The sequence below is a fragment of the Bombyx mandarina genome, chromosome 01 (assembly GCF_030267445.1).
Source record: "Bombyx mandarina strain Sakado chromosome 01, ASM3026744v2".
In the NCBI taxonomy this organism is placed as follows: domain Eukaryota; kingdom Metazoa; phylum Arthropoda; class Insecta; order Lepidoptera; family Bombycidae; genus Bombyx; species Bombyx mandarina.
The window spans coordinates 1323451-1335570 of NC_143208.1; positions in this window are offsets into that span (position 1 = coordinate 1323451).

Sequence of the window (12120 nt, forward strand, 5' to 3'; positions counted from 1 at the left end):
ATACTATCTGGAACCGCTGCGTTCATCGACAGTCCGCTTCCTACCTTTTCTACCGCATACCATCCGACTATGGAATGAGGGGAGCTCGTTCCATAGTCCACGTTGTTTCCCGAGAGCTATGACATGTCCTTCTTCAACCGAGGCTTGGTACTCAATGGTAGGCAGCGACTTGGCTGTGCCTCTGGCATTATTGACGCACATAAGTGATGGTAACCACTTACCATCAGGTGAGCCGTACGCTCGTCTGTCTACAAAAACAATTAATTTTTTTATAATATGATAATATAGGTATTATGGTATTAATTGATGACCTAAATCGTAGGCATTAGTGACACCAATCGAATTGCAGGACGCGCGGCGTGAATACGTTAGTTTCAACTTAATTTGTTACAAACCGAATTACAGAGACCGCGTTTTAAATTGCAAATATTTTTAATTCACCGATATGAAGTTGTACGAGTAATTGTGAAACAGTTTAGAAGCGAGTTTGAATTAATTAAATTAAATTAATTTGTGTTTTGCGCGAGCGGTTTCCTTTATGAAGGCATCAGGACGCTTGCAGCAGGATCGCAAGCTGGGCGGCATGCGCGGCAGAAGTCCGTCTCCAGAGTAACCAGTTGAACGGCAACGCTTATTAACGTAATGATTTGAAAGCTTTGATTGGATAAAATTGTATGCGGCAGCTACATAGAAACAAAGGACTATGAATTAAAGGAAAATCAACGCGGACAATAAGCGGGCTCGTGTTTCCGCACAGCTTACCTAATATTCAGTGGCTACCGGAATTTATTGACAATACTAATAGCATCACCCATCATGAGACAAGTAGTATGTGCTTTATTTTATATTTTTTTTTATTGCCCTTGTAGGCAGACGAGCACACAGCCCACCTGATGGTGAGTGGTTACCGTCGCCCATGGACTTCAGCAATACCAGGGGCAGAGCCAAGCCGCTGCCTACCGCTTAATACTTTGTATAGTTAAATGAATATCCGAACTGAACTGAATCAATCAAAGGCAAACCGACACGAATATCTATATCGTGACTTACTTACGACACATAATACAATCAGACTTTGTGCTGGTGTCGTGGGACGGTGGCTGGGAGGACTACGGGTTCCCGTATTTAATGCCAACTGCCACCATAAAAGTTCGCAATTAACAGTGGGTTGGATTGCCGAATCTATCACTATTTGGGGTGGTGCATTAGGATGATGTGTCGGACCTGGGCCCGCCCGCCTGTCCGATCGCTATGCCAAGTGTTATGCCAAAATTGAACTTGGAAAAAAGGTCGCGATCCGCTGCCGACAAAAAGAAAGCTTTATTATCACACCGTTAGATCCTAATATGGCAAAACCGAGTTTTATTTTGAGTATCTTACAATGGGAACGATGCAACAGTGCAGAAACAATGTATAAGACATGGTTCCATTGTTGGTGTCCACTTACCGTCAATTATGTTGCTGTCGTGTCCAGGCTTTGTGCAATAAAATGTAATCGGCTTAACTTCCTACCCGAATCGATAGAGTCCTAGCCATAGCTCGTACTGACATTGTATTTATCTTCATAGTAAACGGAATTTAATTATTTTGTTTGAGACCATGGGCCCCGATCAACCATTATATGGGTTTTGGAGTCTACACAACGTTGATGTTACGAGGGGAAAACTTTGCAATCCAACATGATTATGAATTTATGAACGAGAGGGTATTGTTATCAACAGCTTCAGGTGGTCACTTAACATCAGATGGGCCGTGAATATACCAAATTAGGCATTAAAAATTATTATTTTTAAACCGATATTTTTTTATTTGCTAAACTACTTTGAGCATTTTAAAAGTGAACTGAATGTCGACTTTCTGAAGGGATGCACTTACAAACGATTAGCATTTTATATTCACTAATATGTTAATTTATATTATTATGAAAAGTTATTTATATACCAGTCATGTACTATTGTATGAATTTATGTTTGTGTTTTCTATATATCTGGATAATATGAAAGAAAAATAGACGATTGTTTCTTTTAATCGCTTTGGGTGTTGGGCTTAGCTACGGACTTAGGACACCAAAGCTTTGGGTTTCAAAGAGATCAAATAGTTCACCTCTTTATTATCTTAAATTCATAGAAATTTATTCAAAGGCTCATAAAATAGCTACAAATTTAGGAGAGATTGCATATAACACAATACGACATTTTTTTTGAAGGACATCGCTTTCTTTCAAATTTTATTTGTTTCACATAATTTTATTTTACCAATAGTATTTAGTATAATTTAAAATATATCTATTTATAACATACGTTAAAAGAAGATACATACAGCAAATTAAATAAAAATCTAAACTTTAAAATGAAACGCATACATACATAGATGCATACATATACGTATGAAATAAAATCACAGTTGAAAATCTTTATAACGCTTAGGTTATGCCATAATTCAGAGTTTCTGATTTAACGTTCAGTATAGGACTTTTTGATCCTAATTGCTAGGGGTGACGTTAGAACTTATCATCATTACCCGAAGGATCATTCGTCATCAATTCGCGTTTTTCGATTCACGGCTACTCACTGTCACCCATCGACCGACAAGTAAAGCGCTTTACAACTTTAAAGTAGACCTTTGAGAAAATGTCAGACATTTTTAGCGCCTTATTTTCCGTGTAGGTAACGGCTTGGTAACGACAAACGACGGTAACCACCACAATCACGCGAGTTGTATGCTTTTCTACCTAACGGCCCACGTAAAAGTTATTCAACGAAAGTTAGCTTGAAGTTCTTTTCAAGTGTAAAAGAACTTTAAGTACATTAAGTGGGCCTTTTACACAAGGTTTTCCTGTTGCTATTGTTCGATTCCTATTTTTGAATGCTTTACGAGGAAACGCAGGTGTTGTTAAAACTTGAAGAATAAGTTTGTTAAAATTATATTCAAAACTCCCCGAGTAGAGCACAATAGGTATTGTAGCTTGTAGAATAGTAAATACCAGTGTACAAATTAAATATTTTGTATTTTAGTGTTTGTTTTTTCTTCCAAAAAAGATTTTAATAATTTAAAAAAATATCGTAGATCGCATGATATAAAAATCATTTTCGACGTGGACTACCCTTTTTCTTTAACGCGGGGAACCCGTTTTCCGATACCCGGTCGAAGAGGATGTGGATGGCCCCTATAAAAACCAAAAACATGTACTTCAGTTATTAAACTAATTATAAATACTAATCGATGTGGTAATTTCAAAATTACTGAAATCGCTACAGAAAGGTAGCTTTTGCCAGACGCCGTGCATCATACGAAAACCCCTTTTTTTATTGAGCCGGAGGCCAGTCCTCCTAAGAGGTCCCCGCGCTTAGGGAGCATGCGTAGTATGTTGGTCAATTAATAATTTTGTTATGTTAATAAACCAATTCTAAATTGTAATAAAACAATGTTTCATTATTTTTCAGTGCGATTTGCAATATGTTTCTTGCTATTAAAACTTGTTTATTTTTTCAATTTATGTTTTTTCTATATCAAAACTAATCATGTACACCAGAGACGATACATTAAATGATTAATTCATTAGTTAAAATGTGTTATACCGGTCTCTTTAATATGATTGATCAAATAAAGACCTAAAATAATGTACTTACTTTTCTGTTATTTTATTTTACACAACTTAGATTTTTTTTTATTTCGTCCTTGTCCTCAAAGAAAGATAGCAACATATTAAATACATCATAAATGTGTGGCGGGTAGCCATCATAAAACACAAGATATTTGACAGGGACTTTTTGGCGGGAACGCGAGGAGTGAAGTTGTGCGATTTGTTTTATTTTGTCTATTTAGTGTTTCTTCAGGTTTAAATGTGTAATAACGGTGGTTTATTAACTGTTTAATATCTGTGAAAGTGCACAAATGTGGGAAAATGAAACAAAGCCGCTGGACGCAACTTCTCGGGATCCTCCAAAAAGTCCACTGAAAAAATCTTAGTAAATGACCACCATTTTACTAAGATTATATTTCATTCCATATCATCTCATTTCATTTAATTTCATCCCAGTTGATTAACGTCTCAAATTAATCATTTTCATTTCATTTCACTCCATATTATCATTTTTCATAAAAATAAGAATATAAATTAAAATAAGACATGACTTAAAGGTCTTAGTTACCAGGTCATAAAATCACTTAAAAAAAAAGATATTTGACAGATGTTTGAAACTCGCTTACGACATTTTCAAGATAGGTTTGCATAGTTACAAGTGCCAAACTACAACATTCGGTTCGTCGGTCTACCGAGCAATATCACCAGGTCGATGGAATAGCTTCCCTTTTTCATTAAATCTCCGAAGGTGGTGACCTGAAACGAAACAATTACAACACATTTTTCGGCTACAGTGTCAACTTCGACTAACACTGCTCCCGCACTCTCCGGCTAAAAACAAGTGATCAACAGTCATCCCACAGCAAGCCAGCATCGCAGCCTCAACAGGTCCATCGCAGCCGACTCACTGCAGACTTCGAGCAGCACTGGCAAGCTAACCTAAACACGGACAACGCTGACCTAATGGCGCGATCTCCGGTCTCGGAGGGGAGTGATCTTAAAGTTGACAGCGTTTTTTTTATAAACCACCCTCCCGTCAGTACGTAACCACAGTATTTGGCATAAGAACAATGTAGTTAAAGAAATGTTTACAATTATTATAATACAATTTTACGGGTCCGGAAACTTCGTTTGGTATAACCCTGTCGTAAACAAAAGTAAATAAGGTAATCATAATACTTTAGTAGTTCAACTAAATTCTCATTTATTCGTACCTACTATTGTGATATTATATTATTATTTTTAAAAGCAGCCTACCGCCTTCTTGGTACATAGCTACTGTTGGTTATAAGCTTGTATATTTCTAGACGCACTAGTAAAAAAATAAAGCGAATCATGTTTGAAGTCATGTTTACTGGTGGTAGGACCTCTTGAGAGTCCGTGCGGGTAGGTACCACCACCCTGCTTATTTCTGCTGTGAAGCGGTAATGCGTTTCGGTTTGAATGTGGGGCAGCCGTTGTAACTATACCTGAGACCTTAGAATTTATGTCTCAAGGTGGGTGGCGCATTTACGTTGTAGATGTCTATGGGCTCCAGTAACCATTTTACACCAGGTGGGCTGTGAGCTCGTCCACCCATCAAAGCAATAAAAGAAAAAGAAGTTAAACTCTGGAACGAAATCCTTCTTGAGACCTGGCTAAAGGGAACTACTTCGTGTTAGGCTGTGGCTGGTTGTGATTGCGTTGTGAATGATATGTCATTTTAATAATATAGCCAAAAAGCGTAAGTTTGAAATTACGCATATTTATAATTTATATATAGTTTTGATGAGGTGGATAGTTAGAAAATGATCAGTCAGCGCGCAGCCGACGCCGTACGGTATCACGACGCACAGAAAGTCCGGCTCTCGTCTAGTTAGCCGTGTGGCACGGAGCGGTAGGGCTGTCTTGTCTACTCCGAGTCTAGCTCACATCTCCGAGTCCCTTTCGAACTTTGTCGAACGAATTCTTATAGCGAAACAATATTCGTTTATTATTATTGAATTCTGTTAATTTAATAATCTATTTTATTCTTAAGGTGAAACTTGAACTTTTGATAATATTGTACTTAAATCGAAAAATGAATAACGGAACATCGGACCAAAGTCAAGGCTCTGCCAACGGTAAGTGGCTATTTTAATTACATTAACGAGGAGAATAGTCTTTATGAAGTAATCGTTTCCTGTTTTTGTTTAATTAATTTTTAAACCGTATACCCTAACACAGGATTAACAATTGAATCGTTTGGTATTGTCATAATAATATGGCTATTTATTTTAAAAGCTTGCATTATTTATTTCTCATATGAGGCATTCGGCTGATTCTTCAAACTGTTTCGACCGTTTTAAATTTTATTATCGTCGCGCATATAATATTTTGGTTGCTACCCTACACAGGATAATACCACTGTCTTGTCAATACCAGCTTTTTTTTATTGCCTTAATAGGCAGACGAGCGTACGACCCAACTCATGGTGATTGGTTACCGTCGCCCATGGACTTCAGCAATAACCAAGCTGTCTACCGTTACACAGCACAGCTGTGGATCAGTAACAAGTTTTAGATCGGATCGCGTTATCGTTATTTCAAATGAAGCTTCAATCTCACTTCCCAAGTTGTACTCTTGCTAAATCTATTACTGTATCAAAAATTAAAATATAAAGTGCCGACCATTTTTTTTGTCTAGACCCAAAACCAAGGTAAGTTTATGTTACTCCCGACTCGGGTTTTTTTAACAGTAGGAAATTGCCGAATCGTTTGAAGGGTGGGGCAGCCGTTGTGACTATACTTGAGACCTTAGAACTTATATCTCAAGGTGGGTGGCGCATTTACGTTGTAGATGTCTATGGGCTCCAGTAACCCCTTAACACCAGGTGGGCTGTGAGATCGTCCACCCAATTCAGAAAAAAAAAAGTACATCCACCCACGCGTTGGAAGCGGTAGACGAGTCAGGTCGCAGTTGGACCTAATAAAATCTTCTGGGGCTTAACAATCGTCGTCCGAAACTCGGATGGGATAAGAGGTATCCGAGATACGATGTGGGGAAAATGAACAGATACGCGGTGCGTATCTGTTCATTTCTGGCATCTGGCCATATCTGGACACTCAACCGGTGGTCATTGGTGACCCGATCGCCGGGTCTCTCAGTCTGCAGGATGTTTGATGACTGCTTAGACGGCGCTGCCAAGTCATACGGTGGAATTCCCTGCTGGATAAGAATTAGCGTGGGCGGGGTGGACCGTCATCCCTCAACGGTTGCTGTTTCTCACGACGTGCTTAGAGTAGCTTATACGTCGTTTTTTGATCTCCTTTGCTGGTCCTCGAGACACAGGGGATATAACCAGAACTAGAAGGAGACTCGAAACACTTAGGGAGCCAAGGATCAGACGAGATCCCTATCCCAGCCTCCAGCTCGATGTTGAAGCATTGGTACGGAAAGAGAAAAGCGCTTTCTCTCACGACTTGCCGTCTCCTTGTGCAAGGTACTCGAGTATCGCCCGTCACGACTATTACCAGAGACAATACCGGACGCGGCAGAAAAAAAATGTTTTATTTATTTATTTTTATTTTATAGAAGTAATGCTTTTTGCATCAGTCACAATGTAACACCGTTATAAAAATGTAGTGACGCACAGGATGAACTGCCTCGAGGGAACGCGGGTAGTAAACGTAAAATGCTTTTATGTTAAGGTCATAGCTTAGTTTAGTAATGCATAATGTTTTTAGTTAAAGCTTGTATCTGATTCAGGTTACGGCCTCGGTAGCAGATAGCTGAAAGCTGCTCCAAAACTAGAGGAGCCAACAAAAATAGCGTTCGATCTCAAATCTATACTAATATTATACAGCTAAAGAGTTTGTTTGTTTGAACGCGCTAATCTCAGGAACTACTACTGGTCCGATTTCAAAAATTATTTCAGTGTTAGATAGCCCATTTATCGAGGAAGGCTATAGGCTAGTACACATTACGCTAAGACTAATACAAGCGAAGCACCAATAAAGAATGTTTCAAAATCGGGGTTTTAATCCTTTTGAGAGCTTCCACTGGGTGCGCTGCAGAAACGGTAAAGTCCGCGACAGCATATGTCTATATATTAAGGCTGGCTCACTATAACATTTTTTATGTTAAAGAAATTTGTTCTAAAATAAAGCATTATTTGTGAACTATTCGACACGGACGAAGTCCTGGGCAAAAGCTAGTAATAAATAAAAAGAGACAAGTAAAATTTCCCCATCTCCAAGCTGCGACCTGTTGATTCTAAGCATTCTAAGGCAACGTACCGTTGCGAGGATACAGGTTTACCAGAGAGAGCCCACCCGCACGTCATCATTAGAGGCATCATTTTAATCTAAAATCAAATGATACTCTGCTTAACGATTTCAATAGCTTATTATTATTGTTGCTTAGATATATGGACGAGCTAACGGCCCAGCTGGTGTTAAGTGGTTATCGGAGCCCATGGACATCTACAACGTAAATGCCGCCACCCACCTTGAGATATGAATTGTAAGGTCTCAGTATAGTTACAAAGGCTGAATGGGCAACGGCATCGTGGCGTTCATTACAAAGAAGGGTGGTACGTAGCTAAAATAATTCTTTAAAACGTACTATGAATGAGCATAGAGGTTTCACAGATTTCAGTTTCAATTCTGCTCTGATGACGGGTGATGCGACGTCAAAAGTTTTTTTACTGGTGGATCTCTTGTGGGTCCCAACGGGTAGGTACCACCGCCCCGCCTATTTCTGCCGTGAAGCAGTAATGCGTTTCGGTTTGAAGGTTGGGGCCGTCGTAACTTTACTGAGACCTTAGAACTTATATCTCAAGGTGAGTGGCGCATTTACGTTGCTGATGTCTATGAGCTCCAGTAACCACTAAACACTAGGTGGGCTGTGAGCTCGTCCACACATATAAGCAATAAAAAAAAAAGGCGACGACGTGATCATCTCAAACAATTAATTCTCGAAAGCAATTTACTGTACCCCATATAACGTACTATCCAAAATACAAAGAGTAGAAAAATCCGAAGACAACGCTTTGGATCTAGCTTTGGCATTGCTGACATCCGCGAGGGACGGTGACCACTCACCATCAGTGGGGCCGTTGAACGAGATTGCGATTTTCTGTAATTTATACATTCAGAGATTTTTGTTACCCATTCTGTAAAAAATTCCAGAGTTGTCTTTTAAGAAAGCCACGGCAAAAAAGAGGTAGTGTTATACTGGGCCCAATTTTATTTTATTTATTTGTTAGTAATGGCACGACAATATAATGAGTTGGCAAGTAAGTAGCAACACTGATCTTGATATATTTGAGAATATTTTTCATAAATATTGTAAATTAATTAGACATATTCTCAAATAATTAATATTATCCAGTTAATGATAGATTTAATTTAATCAGATAGTAACTTACATATGTGTGTGAGTGTGCGCGCGTGCGGTTGTGTGTGTGTGTGTGTGAGCGTATGTTACACGGTATTTAGGCATCGGTTCAGTTCTTAATTTTTTTTCTGTATGCACCTGTCTTGAATTGCAATCCAGATTGTTATGTTAAACATTTAAACTTATAATTTCTCTGGTTGTAATTTGATTTGTGCATCAATAAAAAGAAACAAAAAAAGAAGAAAAAGAATAACAGTAATGTTATTCGAATGTATTAGGTATAAGTTAGTATTTTTGGTTTGAAGGGATTTCTTTTTATTGGTTAGAAGGGTGAAAGAGCTCACGGCGCACTTTCTGTTAAGCGGATAACCACTTCACATCGCAACTTAAATCTCCATCTTGAGATAAAGATAAATCTCAATATTAAGAATAGAGAGACATCCTAATTTTTTTGTTATTAACAAAAGCAACACCTAGAGATTTGACGAAAGAGAGCTGTCTCAGAAATTAACGCAATATTTTTATTTCATGTTCTGATTCTCATTTATATACGTGTTAATAGAGGTGAAACAATAACTCTCATAAGCAACTAGCTGTACCCGTCCGCTTCGCTGGGCATTTAAAATTAACGTTGTTATTTCTCACCCCCTCAACGATTCTCATTATTAACGCCCCCTCAACTGGTGTAGGGAGTCCAACACTCAAATAAATATTAGCCTATCCATTAAGTACATGTATTTTCTACATGGATACCAAGTTTCAAGTCAATCGGATGCACGGTTCAGTAGTTATAATGGAACATCCGTAAACACAACTGTAGATTTATATATTAGTATAGATTTAGTATAGATGTCAATATACGTTTCTTTAAAAGCATCTATATATTTATTAATACTTAAAGCAAAAACTTTGTATCCTCTTTTACGAAAATTGCGACGAAGAGGGAGTATGAAATTTCCTTCACTTATCTATACATATAAATAAATATATTTTTTATATTAGTATAAATACATCACCTCATTTGTGAATATCTGTATATGTATATCTCTAAACGGTATTCTCGGTGCTTTAGACTCTCTAAGCACCGGTCACCGTTCTCGCCGAAGACGACGAAGAGTTCGACGTGCAACCTAGCCAATAGCCACAAACCACTGAGTTTCTTATCGGATATCAACTCCAATCCGTTGGTACATTCAACGAGAAACTGCTCCTTCTAGGCATAGTGTTAGCGATGCAATTCAATGCAATTGCAATATGTTTTTTTTATTGCTTAGTTGGGTGGACGAGCTCACAGCCCACCTGGTGTTAAGTGGCGCCCATAGACATCTACAACGCAAATGCGCCACCAACCTTGAGATATAAGTTCTAAGCTCTCGTTCAGTTACAACGGCTGCCCTACCCTTCAAACCGAAACGCATTACTGCTTCACGGCAGAAATAGGCAGGGTGGTGGCACCCACCCGTGGGGAATCACAAGAGGTCCTACCACCAGTAATGGAATAGTCCGTTAGGCTACCAAAGATTAGATACGCAAAAAAAGGCATTAAGACCAAAGCGCTCAGTGCATTCGTATCGAACTATACAACTATGCTGGTACTCAAATCCCACAAGTGGGTTTAAATTTTCTATCCGTATACGTACGTAACTCACGATTGACTTCCACGGGTAAAAAAAATAAACGGTACCTTCAGTAACTTAATACTAGGTGACCCGTGAGCTCGTCCCCTGTACAGAGCAAAATATGTTTATCACGAACTAAATGTGTAACAAAAGTTCCTTCCAAAGTCTTCCAAAAGTCCTTCTGCATTTTCGTGCAATAGCCTGTGAGCTACGTACTTTCAAGTCTCTAAAAGCTCATCAGGAAGTTAGTTTAAATCGATTACAGAACAGACAAATCCTTCGAGCATGGTCTTGAATGAACTTAAAATCTCCAAGCTTTGAAATCACTCATGAACATAATCCCACTAATGTGCTTGGTAAAAATTAATTATTTTCACTCGAAAAATTGTAGAATGTTTGTAAAGTTTTATTAATTCTAATAAAAATAAATATAATTTAGTTTTAGAAACTCCATCTTCCGTAAAGCGATGAATTAAAGTGAATTCAAACAGCGAATACCCTGAGCGTCAGTTGAACTTTAACTACGCGTACTTTATGAAAACACTGAAGCTGTAATTCTCCATTCGCGATATTTCATGTTTTTATTTTTTATTTTTTACTAGCTGACCCGGCAGATTTCGTAGTGCCTAAATCGATAAATAAAATACCTAAAACTTTTGTATAAAATAAACTTAAAACAAACAAAAGGAATCCGTCCGACGGGGGACACGTCAAAGGAAAAACAAAATTGTTTTTTTTATTTAATTCCGGGTATTTTCATATTTATCTACCGTTTAAACCTTCTCTGGACTTCCACAAGTAATTCAAGACCAAAATTAGTCAAATCGGTCCAGCCGTTCTCGAGTTTTAGCGAGACTAACGAAAAGCAATTCATTTTTATATACATAGAAGAAGAAGATAGAAGATTATTGCTTAGATGGGTGGACGAGCTCACAGCCCACCTGTTGTTAAATGGTTAATGGAGCCCATAGACATCTACAACGTAAATGCGCCACCCACCTCGAGATATAAGTTCTAAGGTCTCAGTATAGTTACAACGGCTGCCTCGCTCTTCAAACCGAAACGCATTACTGCTTCACGGCAGAAATATGAAGGGCGGTGGTACATATCCGTGCGGACTCACAAGAGGTCCTCCTAAGGAATCCCTCTGACTATGTGTTAATAATGGTCAGGGGGATTCTTTACAACCAGTATTAAAAGAGTCAATATTAGTTTGTAATAATAGGAAAGATGTTAGGGCCAGTGTAATTAAGAAGGCATTTGATAAAGTTCAGTCCTATGCAGTTACATTTCATACAGTTTCATACTAAAATAAAATAAAAGGATCGGCAGAGAAGCGTATTCAAAACAACATACCTGATTTTTTTAACTTAGGTTTTATATATTTATATAGTTATTTAGTTTAGATATTTATATAGTTTTAAATAAATACTTTTGCGTTCGTATTCTATTTGATGTCTATAAAAATGAAAAGATAATTAATTAATTTATCAAAAAAACTTTTCCAAACTTATTTTTAACATTTATAGCCATAATTAGTCGGCACGGAAACATTTTCAA